Source organism: Camarhynchus parvulus, chromosome 1A (genome assembly GCF_901933205.1).
Source record: "Camarhynchus parvulus chromosome 1A, STF_HiC, whole genome shotgun sequence".
Taxonomy (NCBI): Eukaryota; Metazoa; Chordata; class Aves; order Passeriformes; family Thraupidae; genus Camarhynchus; species Camarhynchus parvulus.
In genome coordinates, this window is record NC_044586.1 from 831735 (window position 1) to 845443 (window position 13709).

General features: G+C 42.4%; 1 protein-coding gene across 3 annotated transcripts in view; it reads right to left on the reverse strand.

Moving 5' to 3' along the window:
- Positions 1–13709, reverse strand: part of SOX5 (SRY-box transcription factor 5) — a 604730-nt gene that overhangs the window by 314798 nt on the left and 276223 nt on the right. For all 3 annotated transcript variants that reach the window (XM_030959511.1, XM_030959510.1, XM_030959509.1), the window contains exon 4: positions 6240–6399. The gene's annotated coding sequence lies outside the window, so the exon portion shown is untranslated. The remainder of the gene's footprint in view (positions 1–6239; positions 6400–13709) is intronic.

Here is a 13709-nt window from a genome sequence, read left to right on the forward strand (position 1 = left end):
AGACCTCGTGAGCATTTCTGAGCTCTCAGCCAGGCTCTATCAGCTCTGGTTATTACCTCCATCCTTTTTCTGGCAAGCTGCTCCAAAACAAGAGGCAAATAATGTGCCTGCATTGTCTGCCCTGTGCAAAAGCCACACAAGGGTTTAACAGTTTGATGCACAGCAAGAGAGGTACAGGTCACTGTTATGGCATGACCTTGTGAAGGTAACCAAAAAGAAATTTAAAATAAAAATTTAAAAAAAAAAAAAAGAATGCTGTGCCTTCACATACCTGTGCCTTTTGTGTGAAGGCAGCTTTAAAACATGTGTCAGGGAAGCCAGAATAGTGCTAGTGAAAGAAAGTGGAAGAAAAGTTGCCTGTGTCTCCAAGCAAATCCCCATCACCTCTACAGTGAGGCAGCAACTGTTCAGCCCAAAGTTTAAAGCGACTCCTGAAATTCAGCATCGCTGGGGCCTGGCTGCCTAATAGAGACTACAGGGTGTTGAGAAGCACAGTATATTATTTCATTAAGTGCTTTTTGGGAGAAGGGGATTTAGAAGTAAAACTGCTGGCTTTGTGGGGCAAGGTTACGACCTTTGACAACTTTGGAGCTTATCTCTTTCATCTTCCCACTCCCCCGAGACCCCGAACTTGCGGAGGGATGGAAGCGGGTAAGCCGGGGCCAGACAGAGTCCCGCATTGTTGTGGGGCTGCCTCCTCTCCCTCTCCCTCTTTCCCCTTCTCTCTCTCTCTGCCTCTCCCTCTCTCTCTCTCTTTTTTTTCCCCCCTAAACAAAACAGATCTGAACTGAGCCAAGGAAACAAAAATGTATTGTTCCTCGCAGATGGAAGCGAGTGTCGCCTAGGTAACCAGATTAATCTCCTTTTTCTCTCCCTTCCTCTCTTGTAGTGCGGTAATCGGTGGGCTCTTTTCACAAAAAAGCCAGCCTCAAAGCTGGGGCTCTAACTAGGTTCCTAATTAGCTGCAATTTACAATGAAGACAACATGATGAGATAATAGAAATTTGCAAAATAATGACATACCTCAGCAAAATATTCCTCCTCCTAAGAACCATTTTTATACAAAAACAATAAAGAGGGCCCTTCTAAAGCAAAGCTGGAAAATGGTGGTGTATTATGTGACACAGAACATTATTGTTCGCCTCTTGTTCCCCCAATCAACAGCTTATTGTTTGGCATCTTAAATAAAAATGACTCAAATACAGGCCACATAATGATCTCCATTGCGCTAATACACTGTATATACAGAGTAGTCAAAAATGTACCCAAGCCAAGGCCAGTGGGGCTGATAAAGTAGCAGGGCCCAGAAAGGTAATTTACAATACAATGCACTAACTATTATTGCTGGCCTTAATCACACTGATATCTCCCTGATTCCTGTCAGGATGAGCTCCCACATCAAAAAGGGCACTTGAGCGGGGGGCAGCCCGTTAATGAAATATGATGGCTCGCATTTGTTTTCATGTGGTGGTTGGCTCAAACGAGGCAGCTCCAGACTGTTAGCCAACAGTCTTCCCTTGTGCCACATCAAAGGCTCCCATTGATGGCAGGGAGGGAGGGCAGGGGGATGGTGGGGAGACAGCGCGCGAGGGAGGAGCGCTGGGCAGCTCAAAGCACCATTAAATCCTAATCTCTACCTTATGTCCCAAGGAGGAGAGAGGGGAGGCAGAGCTGGCTGCGGCCAGCCTGCTTCCCCAGCTCCAAGGGGAGGAGTGGCAGCAGCTCCATGGGATATGGTCCTGGAGAGGGCATGGGGCTGCGCAAGGCTCACTGCTGATGTGGGGAGCACACTGAGCTCAGGGCAGCTTTGATCCCAACAGAAAGGTTTCAGAAATAGCAACAGATTGCCTGAAACTGCCAGGAAGAGCAGCAGCATCGAAAGTCACTCTTGATTTGATCTGTGGGCTCACAGGTGTTGATTGGTGTGGCTGCAAGGGTTGGTGACCTGCAGATCTGCAAGGACTGTCCCTCCAAGAAGTGCAACTGTGCCCACTTTGGGCAAGGATGGAAGAGCATTATCACATACCCTGACCTGGTCTTCTGGTTCCTGAGAATGGAAAGAAGCCTAACTTCCTTCACAGAGTAATTGAGAGGCTTGAGTCATGTCATATTACACAGAGCAAGCCCAGTGCTGAAATCTCCTGACAGGGAATGTGGCTCCAGCCAGGTCCTGCAGGACAGTTCACAGCAAGGGCTAACCTTTTCCAGAACCACTGCAACTCCACTGCCATCTGTTTATACAACTTCTTTCATCCTTCTCAAAGCACTACATGGTATTATAAGTTAGTTGAGGAGCCACTGAATACATCAATGCTGAACATCATGTGCAAGAACAAGGAAAAGATTTTACAAGCACCCCAAATATACCACTTTGAATGACCACTGCCATGAGGTTTAAACAGGACACAGGGCAACCAGGCTTTGGGGTTTGAGATATTATTCAAAACACTCACATAAGAAACATATTGATCCCGAGAGCCTTTGGAAGTGTAATGTGACACCTTTAAATCAACAACAGTGAACATTCAAACAATAATATATATAAAAAAAAAGAGAAGGATGCAGGTTTGAGACAGAGAACAGCACAGAAAATAGATTTCAATTTTGGAATTGAAATCTATTTTGGGTCTGCTGTAAACAAACACTGGAAAGATTTCTAGGAAAAAGAGAACAAGGTGGACAAATGTGAAGCATTCAGTCTTTAAATAGAAATAAACAGCAAGCAATAGATGGTCAGATCCTTGTGTGCTTAATCCTATTCTCTCCATGCAAAGTGTGATTCAGCTGTAGAATAAGGTGTCATTTAATGTAACAGCATCAAAACTGCCTCTGAAAAACAAAATAATGTGTGAGGTACTTGAACTGCTTGTCAGGCAGCCCTACTCCAACTAATGCTGAGCATCTTCTTATCCCATTGACTTCTCCCAGCATGGGAGCTGGCAATCTACCAGAAGTATGCTGACACACAGGATCAGGCAGCACCCAAGAAAAGAGCAGGAAAGTGCAGAAAATGGCTTTGAACCTGTGAACCCAGTTCAGCGTAAATCCCGTGTTGACATTACTGATCATAGAAGTCGCTAGTGGCCAACTAAAAGCCAGATCTAAAGATTGCTGTGTTAGCTTGTTGTTTGTTGATTTTTTTTTTTTTGTTTTCACATACTATATACATTTCTATGGAAGGCTAAATATAGCCTGTTCCTTTCAGGCTCATCTGAAAAAGCAGACCCAGTTTAAAATTTAGAAGCAAGCTTTTTACCTGGTACATTTTTCTCCTTTGGAGGCTTACACCATAGTTTTGCTTAATCTACCTGGAGGTTTCATCCTTGCATGCTCAGATAATCCTGTGTGGAACAGCCTCCAGACACCAAAACTCAGAGAAGTGGGAGCAGTGTTGTTGCCCTGGACATGCCATGGCAGAGTGAGAACAGCAGCTCTGTACCTGCACCTGGTATGCCTAACACCAGCTTGCCATTTTACACAGAAAACATCCAGGGAGCTCTTCCAGCTCCTTGGATGGATGAAACAATTCAGAGAGAGTTAGTTCCTCACAATTACAGAGCTCTAGCTGATATTGCAGGTGCATGGCACAAATGGAATCCAATTGGATTTCTGTGCATTCAGCAACTGAAGGTTTGGGAGCCTGAATATTAAACTTTTTCTCCACAACAATCCCATCCAAAGCACTGCACCATAGGAGGTCAAAACACTGGGCATAAACCTGCAATATGAATCCTGTTATTCCTTCCCCTCTTTTTCTTTTTTAAGTTAACAGAACTGTTTGTGTAAACCAACGCTGCAAGGCTGGACACTCAGCGTGTTTTCTTGTCTGGCATCCCGAGTGTCTGGCACAGACTGTGTGACCCAGGATCTGTCTGAGATCATCTACACCATTCCCCTGGAATAGCACCTGCGCCCTCGTGGCCTTGGATGGCTCTCACAATACAAATTTACAAATGGCTTTTGAAAATTACCCAAACATCCTTCCCATGAGCAAAATCTGCGGCGACACAACTGCCTGGCCTTGGTTTTATTATGATTATTACCACTCCCAGCCTTTGGGGAGCTTTGTGTGTGTCAGCACATTTCTTTAGCATCTCTGATAGCCTTCAATCTTCCTGCCTTTTATACCTTTGAACCAGTTGCAAACAGCAAGAAAAACTACACAAACCATGGGGTCGCTCAGGACACAAGGAAATCCACGCATCCAGCTGAAGTTTAATGCTCTCCAACTCCATTCCTGCTTCTCTTGCCCCTGGCCCCAGGGGAGGTGGGAGGAATGGTTTGAATCAATAACCAAAGGCTTCAGTTTTACAAACCCTTGAGCCATCAGAGCTCAGAGTCCTTGGTGCACCAGCCCCAGCCTCCCCCACCCTGCACACACACGTAACACATATAGAAAAGAAATGCTGGCAGCCTGGCATTAACAATGTTCATTCAGTGCTCTTTACTTAAAGGCAAAAACAATTAAGTGAAACCTTGAAGTAATCTCATTCTGCCTATTTAGCCTCTTCATCCCTCAATGTGTGGTTAGTAAGTGTTGCAATCAGGGGCTAAGGCCTGCTATCATTCGGCCTTAATTAAAAAAGACACAAGCAGTGGAGCTGTGAATTAGAAATGTAACAACGCACTACCCCTGATTAATTCGAGGCTCATGTTGGATTAATAACTCCAAACAAAGAACAAAAGGAAATTGTTATGCGAATTGCAGTCCTCCCAGGCCAGACAAAGGTCAAATCACAGGATTTCAATTTCATCCGGAGTCGCTTAATCAACTCCCTCGGAAGGAAGACCATATGCAGCCCTGAAAGCTCCCCATTGTAGTCCTGTTGTCACTGGACCTGAGAGACAGCACACAGATAATCCCAGCTATTCCCCATCTTTTCTCCTTCTTGTCTGTTCCTTTTCTTTTTTTTTATTTTTTTTCTTTTTTATTTCAGTTTTTTTTTCCTCCCCCCACTATGACAAAAGCCCTTCATTAGGGCTAATGATTAAGGAATAATCTGAAGCCCAGACGGGATAGTATCTGTGGGAAAGTGGCTTTTGTGGCTGCTGCCCTGTGGCAGCATCCTGGCTCTCAGTCCCCACACAGCTGCAGGGGTAGCTCCTCATTTTGGGGGAGTCTTCTGTGGCAGCAGCAGAAGCCACAAGCTGCTGTGCTTCACTGCACACCACAGAGTCACTTACCCTCAAACTTGGGGGTGTAAAACAGGATGTTTGGGACATTCAGTGTGCTGCCTGCATCTTCATGCAGAGGTCTTTTGGGGATGTTAGCTGAGGAAAAAGGGTTTTACCAGTCTGAAACCCCATTTCCAACCAAAACTAAGCCACAAAGAATAAAACCCCATCTTTTCTTGCCCCCAGTGAAATGATGATGGAGCAGAACAGCCTCAGTTTTCATGATCTTGGATATAGTTAGCAGGAACAGGCCATGTCCCCCTGCTCCCATGGAACATGACTTCTTATAACTCACATGGCAGAGCATTTTATATGGACTGCACTGCAATTTATTCTATATTAAAATAAAAGGAAAGTTTGGGTCTGCTTGGGAATCTGGTACCTCATGCCAAGAGCAAGCCTTTAGAAATGACAGAAGAGCAAGAGAGAACCTTCAGGGGGTCCATCCCCACCTTCAGTGCCTTCTGGAAGGGCTCAGCCCATCAGCTCAGGAGCACCAGCATGCCAAAGAGCTGCCAGCAGCTGGCCCAGCCCGCAAGGGCAGGTACCCCTCTCAGCTAGATCCCTATTGTTTGTACAATCTCAAAAGGCAGGCTGGAATGTCTCAGGGTTTAGTTCATTGGGGGTTTTGTTGTGTATTCTGTAACAAGAGCACAGTTTGGGACCAAATTTACTGTCCCCAGGAACTGGCTCCAGCAAGAGGCCAGGAGCCAACATTCTCCCCACCTTGACCTAGACCTCTTGCTTAACTCAAACAAACCTCTCCTGATTTACATGGAAATAAGGTACAAAGACTCAAGCAACAGTTCTCTTCTAATCTTAAATTCTGGTTCAGATAACATTCTGTGCATGAGCTCCTTGGTGTAGGATTGCTGACAAATGCACCAGGACTCTGAGCCGACCTTACCAAGAGACACCCAAAGCCCAAGGAAACCACACAAAACCTGGCACTAGCACCTGGCACTGCATCAGCAGCTTCCAAACCTGCAGGCACTGCCGAGCAGGAGTTATGGCTGGGATGTTACACGCCCTGGGGAAATGCAGATTCTGTGGAGATCTCTTACCTGTGCTAGGTGCTGGGATAAACCTGCAGGTCGCTGGGTGAACTCAAAAGCAGATCCTCTTCTGACTCTCAGCTTGGGATCATCTCCACTCAGTTCTGTCACAAGCTGCACTTGGTCCTCTTGCCAAGGGGCTGCTCACACAATTGTGCCTCTGAATTAGCTGTTGGAGGGGAAGAAGTGGTTTGTGAATTGCCCTTTCCTACTCAGAAATATTCCAGCTTTAAATATTAACCCAATACATGACTATTCAACTTCTCTGATGCTTTCCTTTTAAGTATCCATACTCTCTTGCTTTACATATTGATTTCTTAGCATGCAACCAAAAATTAAGATGAAATACCTACTGTGCCACGGAAAAAGAGAGTCATATACTCTGAAATCCTTTTGCCTGTGTTATACCACGTTATTAAATCCAAATTGCACAGAATGCAAATTCTGTTAGAAATGAATCTTTCAAGCATTCCACCAGCTCCAAAATGTATTCAAAAAATAAGTTTTGAAATCTGTTACTATTAGAAGCTCAGCAACAAATTAACTTCCATGCACTACCAGCTATTTTTGCTACTTGCACTCTTCAGCACGAAAGTAAAATGCAAGTTTTAAGTATGCAGCTCCAAAAGTTTAGCCCATGTATTCATCTGTCAGAGAAAGAAACGAGTGCCCATATCCCAGTAAGAGCAGCAGGGTGACAAGGTTTCCCTTCCCATTCATGTTGAAAGTTTAGCTTGCAGCCTTCAGTCAAAAAGGAGAAGGACTGGTCACACATTTCTCATGTTTTCTGATTACTAGAGAGCAAATCAGTTTCTTCTCGAGAGTGAAAGAATCACAGAACCATTTAGGTTGGAAAAGACCTCTGAGATCAAGTCCAAGCTTTGATCACCATGTTGGCAATTCAACCATGGCATTTAGTGCCACATGCAGTCATTTGTGAACACCTCCAGGGACCTTGACTCTGCCACCTCCTTGGGCAGCCCATTCCAATGTTTAACAACCCTTTCTGTCAAGAAATTCCTCCTGATGTCCAACCTGGACCTCCCTTGGTGTGGCCTAAAGCCATGTTCCCTTGTGCTGGGAGAAGAGGCTGACCCCAGCTGGCTGTACCTTCCTGTCAGGGAGCTTAAAGAGTGGTAAATTCTTTATCCTGAGCCTCCTTTTCTCCAGGATAAACAGCTCCCTCAGCAGCTCCTCACAGGCCTTGCTGTGCTGGTCTCCCCAGCTCTGGGAGATGACATTTACTCCTCTCAACACAGGACATGCACCTCTCACTTACCGGCCAGTTGTGTGCAAATAAACAAAATAAATTTAAAAAAAATGTGTGCAAATGAAAGCTGATGTGCTAAAAAATAGCTCAGCACAGTGATGAAATACATCCACTGCTGCTGCAATGCTGCAAAACCAAAACAAACAAACAAAACCCCAAAAAACCTCCCAAAAACCACACAAAAAACAACAACAAGAAACCCCCCTAAAAACATAAAAACTCCCAACAACAACAAAAACCCAAAACCAAAAAAACCACCTCAGGATAGTTTTCTTCTGCTTTCTACAGACAGAGTCAGGGGCATCTGCTCTCTCCCAGCCCAAATGCCAGCCCACACCAGCTATGCAAAGGTTCCTACAGCCTACATAACCTACACATCTGCTGAGGATGAGGAGGAAAATAATTTATTTAAGTGGCTGCAGACCCAACCAGCCCCACTGCTAAGTTTGGCACGTGCATGCTGAGTCTTGAAACCAAACTTTGCTCATCTTCATAGCTCCTGCAAACACAGTGGCCAAAAACAGCTTCCAAGGAGCTGCACTGGATGGGACAGGCATGGCCTAAAACAGCAGGCTGCCCTAAATTCCTGTGCAATCCCCCAAAACTGACCATGCTTGGAGCCCATCCCACTCTCCTTGCTCCTCTCAGCTCTCTCTGAAGCCTTATGGATTTTTATAAATCTCAAAGCATCCACAACAGGCCAGCACTGAAAGCTGCCCTCAGCTTGACTTGCTCTTTTCTTTGTGGCAATAATCTCAGAGCTGTGCACCTGTATCTTTAAGCAAATAAACCAACACATTTCCCTGATTTTACTTGACATTTTTTCTTATCCTTTCCCTTTACGTAGGAGCTGCCTCTTTCTCTTCCTTTCCACTCAAACCAGCCACCAGTGAGAAACATTCCTCCTCTGTAGCTCTTACCAAGTGTGAAAGAGCTTTCACATATCTTTACCTCACTGACCCTTCATCTCTTTTCAAATCACAGATAAGAAACAACATTTCCTTATCTTGCTAAGAACTGGGAACACTTTCCACTTCTATTACAGTGTTTGCCACCCCTATTAAACACTCTAAGAGCCTGCATGAAAAAAAAATTATGCATAAATATGGTAGTTCTCTGATAGATTCCAAGCAACCAGTTTTTCAGTGGATAGCACTCCAAACTGTACTGCAAGCAAGCAGCTGTGTCAAAAGATTAAATATGATGGGATGTGCAGAGAAAACCAGTTATGTCAAGCCCATTTGCCTCTCCCAAAGAAAACCAAGCCAACCAACCAGAGATAATGTGGGTTCTTCTATTCACCTTACCAAAATGCCACTTCCACTGGAAAGATAAAATCACAGCACAGCAAATTAGGTTTTACACCTGGATAATTTTTCCCAAGAAGTCCAGCACCTTTGTTTAAGCTCAACTTAAAGGAGTGCAGACCATTTCTAAGTGTTGCTGGGTAGCTGCTTCTCTCCCTCTTAGGACTTGGCATTAAACAGGACAAGACACAATTTCCTTGAAAGATACAGCTTTCATTCCAAGATGCAAAAATATTTCATGAAACACTTTTTTTTTTTTTAATTTTCATTTTTGGCCAGCTTTAATGGTAATTATGGGGATTGCCAATTATTGTTATAAATCTGGAAGCACTGCAGTAACTTCCTTGTAAAAGAATTTATAAAACACTTCAACAAAGTTATCAGGAATCTTATCTAATTCTTCATTGCTCTGATGAGATATTGCATAAAGGAGCAAGACTAAGAGTCTATTCATGTTGTATAAGCCTGGAAAGAGGTTCCAGAAGCTTAAAAGAACTGGATCCCATAAATAATTTCACCTTTGCCTTTTTTTTTTTTTTTTACATTTCCTTGTGAAATCTGTCTCCTTTGCTTTGATGCCTTTGATTGAAAGGCATTGTGTAAATGACTCGCGTTTGCACAGCTCTGAAACAGGAACGCCAACAAAAGCCAAAACATACAATTTGGTGTCTTTGCCTGCTGACTAAACACTTTTCCTTGGATCTCCCTTTGCTTGGAGGGTAAATTGTTAGTTTCAAAGCTGAATGACTGCTTCAGTGAGTTGGGTAGCAGACTATTGGTACAGTGTGATAATTAAGGGATCTTAGTTCTTAAACAATGCTGATAAAACAGAAATCCCTCTCCCTTTTTTCTGGATTACCTTTAGAACTGAAATCAGAGCACGTAAAATGAATAATAATTTGCACCTTCTGTGAATGATAAAAGATTGAATCAAATTTTAACTAGAGTCTATTTGTAAATCCCTCAGGATGACATAATTACTATTCAACACATACCTTAATTAGCTGTACACATCTATTTCATAGTATTTAACAGGTTTAAACAGCTCCTATTGTCTGCTGAATGGATGTTCCATTCTTATCAAAATGGAAACTATCCTGAATTTCCTAAACTGGAGGAAACTTGCTCACAGAAGTTAAGAAATTATCTGGAAATTACTGCTCCTATAGTCAAATTGGTTTTGGTTGGGTTTGTTTGTTTGTTTTTCACTTTTAAAGTTGTTTCAAATTCACCAGTGGTACAAAGAATGGCATTGCACTGATGTAAATTATTGTTGCTGCTGCTTTTTTCCCTTTGATGAAAAAAAGTCATAGTTGCATTGTCTGGTGAAAAGAAAAATCTGTTCAAACTTTTGCATAGAATTTGAAACTAATAACAGGCTAGGCAAGGACATGATTTCTTCTCTTGGTTTGGATTACAGCACGGCCTCACCTCTAGAAAGCACTGCTGCTCTCACTGCTCCATCACGGATCAGCAACTGGCTGAAATTTGGCAAGCCATGCCTTCAGGTGGGACTGAGGAATTGCCATTTGAGCCCTTGGTGCCCACGCTGTGCACAGCAGTACCTGCCCAGCTGCAGAGGCTGCTCCTGAAACCGGTGGGGTCTGCAGGACAATGAGCTTTGCTCACACATTCACACGTGCAGCTGCCCTGAGCTGGGCCTTGGGGCAGACCCCAAGCACGACGTTCCCTAAAATCAGAGAATCCCAGAACCCCACAGGTTGGAAAAGACCCCAAAGGTCACTGAGTCCAGCCATATCCCAACGCTGCCAGGTCCTCCACTGAGCCACGTCCCACAGTGCCACCTCCACCCTTCTTTTCAGCATCTCCAGGGATGCTCCAGCAAATGACAGTGACACTGATGGTGCATGGACACATTTGCACGTGGTATGATTTCCTATTTTCTCAAACTGCCCCAAATGAGATCAAAATGTTTGCTGAAATACTCATTTTACACTCTATGCCCCTTGCCTTCTGTCCCCCCAGAAGTGTGATGCTGCAGACAGCTGACCCTTCAGACAACTCACTGCTCCCAGAGCCAAATCCAATGGAAGATAATCAACACCCAGGAAAACGATGGAGGCTGAGCTGGGCAGAGGAAAAGCAGGACTGGAAGTGCTTTGCTCTCCCAGACACCTTTTTTTACTGGTTTTACCGGGATCACAGGGAAGCCAAGACCTCCACAGTCACAGTAAGGCAGCACTGCCAGGAGCCAAGAGCCCAGGGACAGGGAAAAACCAAGCACGCTGCTCTGGCGGAGAAAATAAACAACTTGAGGAGAAGGTCTGAAAGATATTGTAGGTACTACCCGTCCCAACTACCCAAAAGTCACAGACCAGACTTAAAGTGGAAAGATTTACCATAAACAATAATGCTTAGAAACATACAAACAATAATTCTTAGAAACATACAAACAATGCCCCCAATGCATTTGAGATCCTTTTATCTTTCTCTTACTTCTCTAGGCTGTCCCCATGTCATATTTCAAGTTTTTCACTGCAATTCCTTGTAGCAAAAATGTATTTTTTTACTAAGTGGAGGTAGAGATTCCTTCACGTTCATATTATCTCAAAACAGGGCTCTGCAAGACTTGGTACATATTGTAAGCTTCATGATAAAATTGCAGAGTTTTTGTTGGGAAGCTAATCTGAAACAGAACGAAGTCAAACAAAATAAAAACAAACTTATTCAGTTGGGAATGCTTCTTCCTTCATAGTCATGTTTCTTCTTCTGTGTATGATGAAAGTGAAAATTCCCAATCAGTAAAAATTAAAAAGATATGGATCACTCAAATGTATCAATCTGCTCCCTTATCTTTCTCAGCAGATTTAGGGGTGGAGGAGGAAAAAGAAAAGGGGGGTGTGTGTGGTATATATGCCAAGGTGGTTTTTACTTTACCAGCACCTCTTTTTGAACCTCACTTTCCACCCTGCCTGGCTGTGGTGGTCGCTTGCTTGGTACTGGAAAAGTGGCAAATCACAAGGGGAAAAAGGATGCAAAATGCATTCAGTGTGCAGCATTAATTAGTGCTGGATACTCTCTAATTACACAGAGTACTGCTGATAAAAATAATCATATTACTGATAAATACCCATCAAATTACCGATAAAAATAATCATATTGATTATTATCATTATATATTGCTATATAATTGAGATAATACTATAATTAATATATATTAATATCTTATATAATTATATAAGATATATAGCTTATATATTTAGCTTATATAATTATATAATATTATATTAATTATATTATTATATAATATTTTATATTGTATAATAATATATAATATTAATTAATTTTATATTAATATATAAAAATTAATTCTAAATAAGACTACTACTACTGCTACTACTACTACTACTACTACTTCTTCTTCTTCTTCTTCTTCTTCTTCTTCTTCTTCTTCTTCTTCTTCTTCTTCTTATTATTATTATTATTATTATTATTATTATTATTATTATTATACATATCCTATTGGAAAGAGAAGTAGTTCGAGCTCAGCCAGCTACAGAGGAAAAAAACTACAGGAGGCCAAAGAAGGATTTCCAATTCTCTTGCACTTAAATGACATCTGTGAGGAAAGATGCATTTTAATGGAGTACAGAAGAACTTTGGGAGAGTGAAAAAAGCCTGACAGTAGACCCAGGCAGCAAAACCATGAGATTTTGAGCATCATAAAAAGGATGGTGGTACCAGCTCACACTGACCACCCAGTGTGTTCCATCCCCAGCTGAATCCTACTGTCCTACAATACTGATACTGTATTATTTATTATTTGCATTGTATATTATTTGCATTGCAGTGTCCCCAGCAAGGCCTCCAGGAAGCCCCACAGGAGTATTTTCATGTTTGGTTGATTAGTTTTGCATCTGCATAAAAATATTTGCCTCGTTGCCTGAAACCTCGACTTCAGCATGGAAATGCACAAAAAGCAGGAAATAAATCTGATCTTTCTGCTTTCCAGCTCCAAGCTGATCAATGCTTAAAATCATTTACTAATAATAATTAAAGATGAAGTTAGTAATACAAAGAATGTCTTAAAATTACATTCAGTGTGTCAGATTTCTGGAAGATCTGAGTTCTGCAAACCTGTTGAGCAGTGAGCACAGGCATCTGAGCCAAAAACTCACTTATTGCTCCAAATACCCCTTCCAAATCTTAACTACTGTCTCTGTGCAATACCTGGCTATGAAAATCACCTGTGATGATACCTGCTCTGCATGGCTGTGGTTTCACCACAAAGGCAGGAACATTTACACGTGAAACTTATTCTGTGGGTAACACTTGGAAAAATAAATATATGTATATGCATCTCCAGAAGAAAGCAAACTTGACAGAAACATCAAGTTTGCCGTGCTGTGTTTTCTAAACACACAATATTGTAGGCAGACACATTGTCCCTACACAATACACTTTGGCACAATCACAGTTCATTCTTGTGTAAATAATTTGGGATAGCATTAGAAAAATTGCAAATATGGCACTCAATTTTATTACGAAAACAACTGATGCAATAGCAACTATTGCAAAAATGGGATGGTAAATAGGCTGGGGTTTTACCAAATTTCTCCTTGGGCCTTTCTGATAGTTAATGAAGATATTTTATTGAAGCCATACAGTCAGGCTGAAGGAGGCTCTACATCCCACAGCAGGAAAGGTAGATACAACTAAGTCAGCTAATTTGGCATATTAATTCATTTGAGGGAATCCAAAAAATGAATTTCTGAATTTTGATATTGTGGACCCGGAATAACATCAGTGGATGCAGAAATCTGTCAAACATGGAAGAAAGGATGGAATAGAACAACTTTTACCACCCATTTGTTCAGTGAGCTTGAGCTGATGAGCATTGCTTTATTCTCAACAAATGAAAAACACCCACAAGCCATGCAG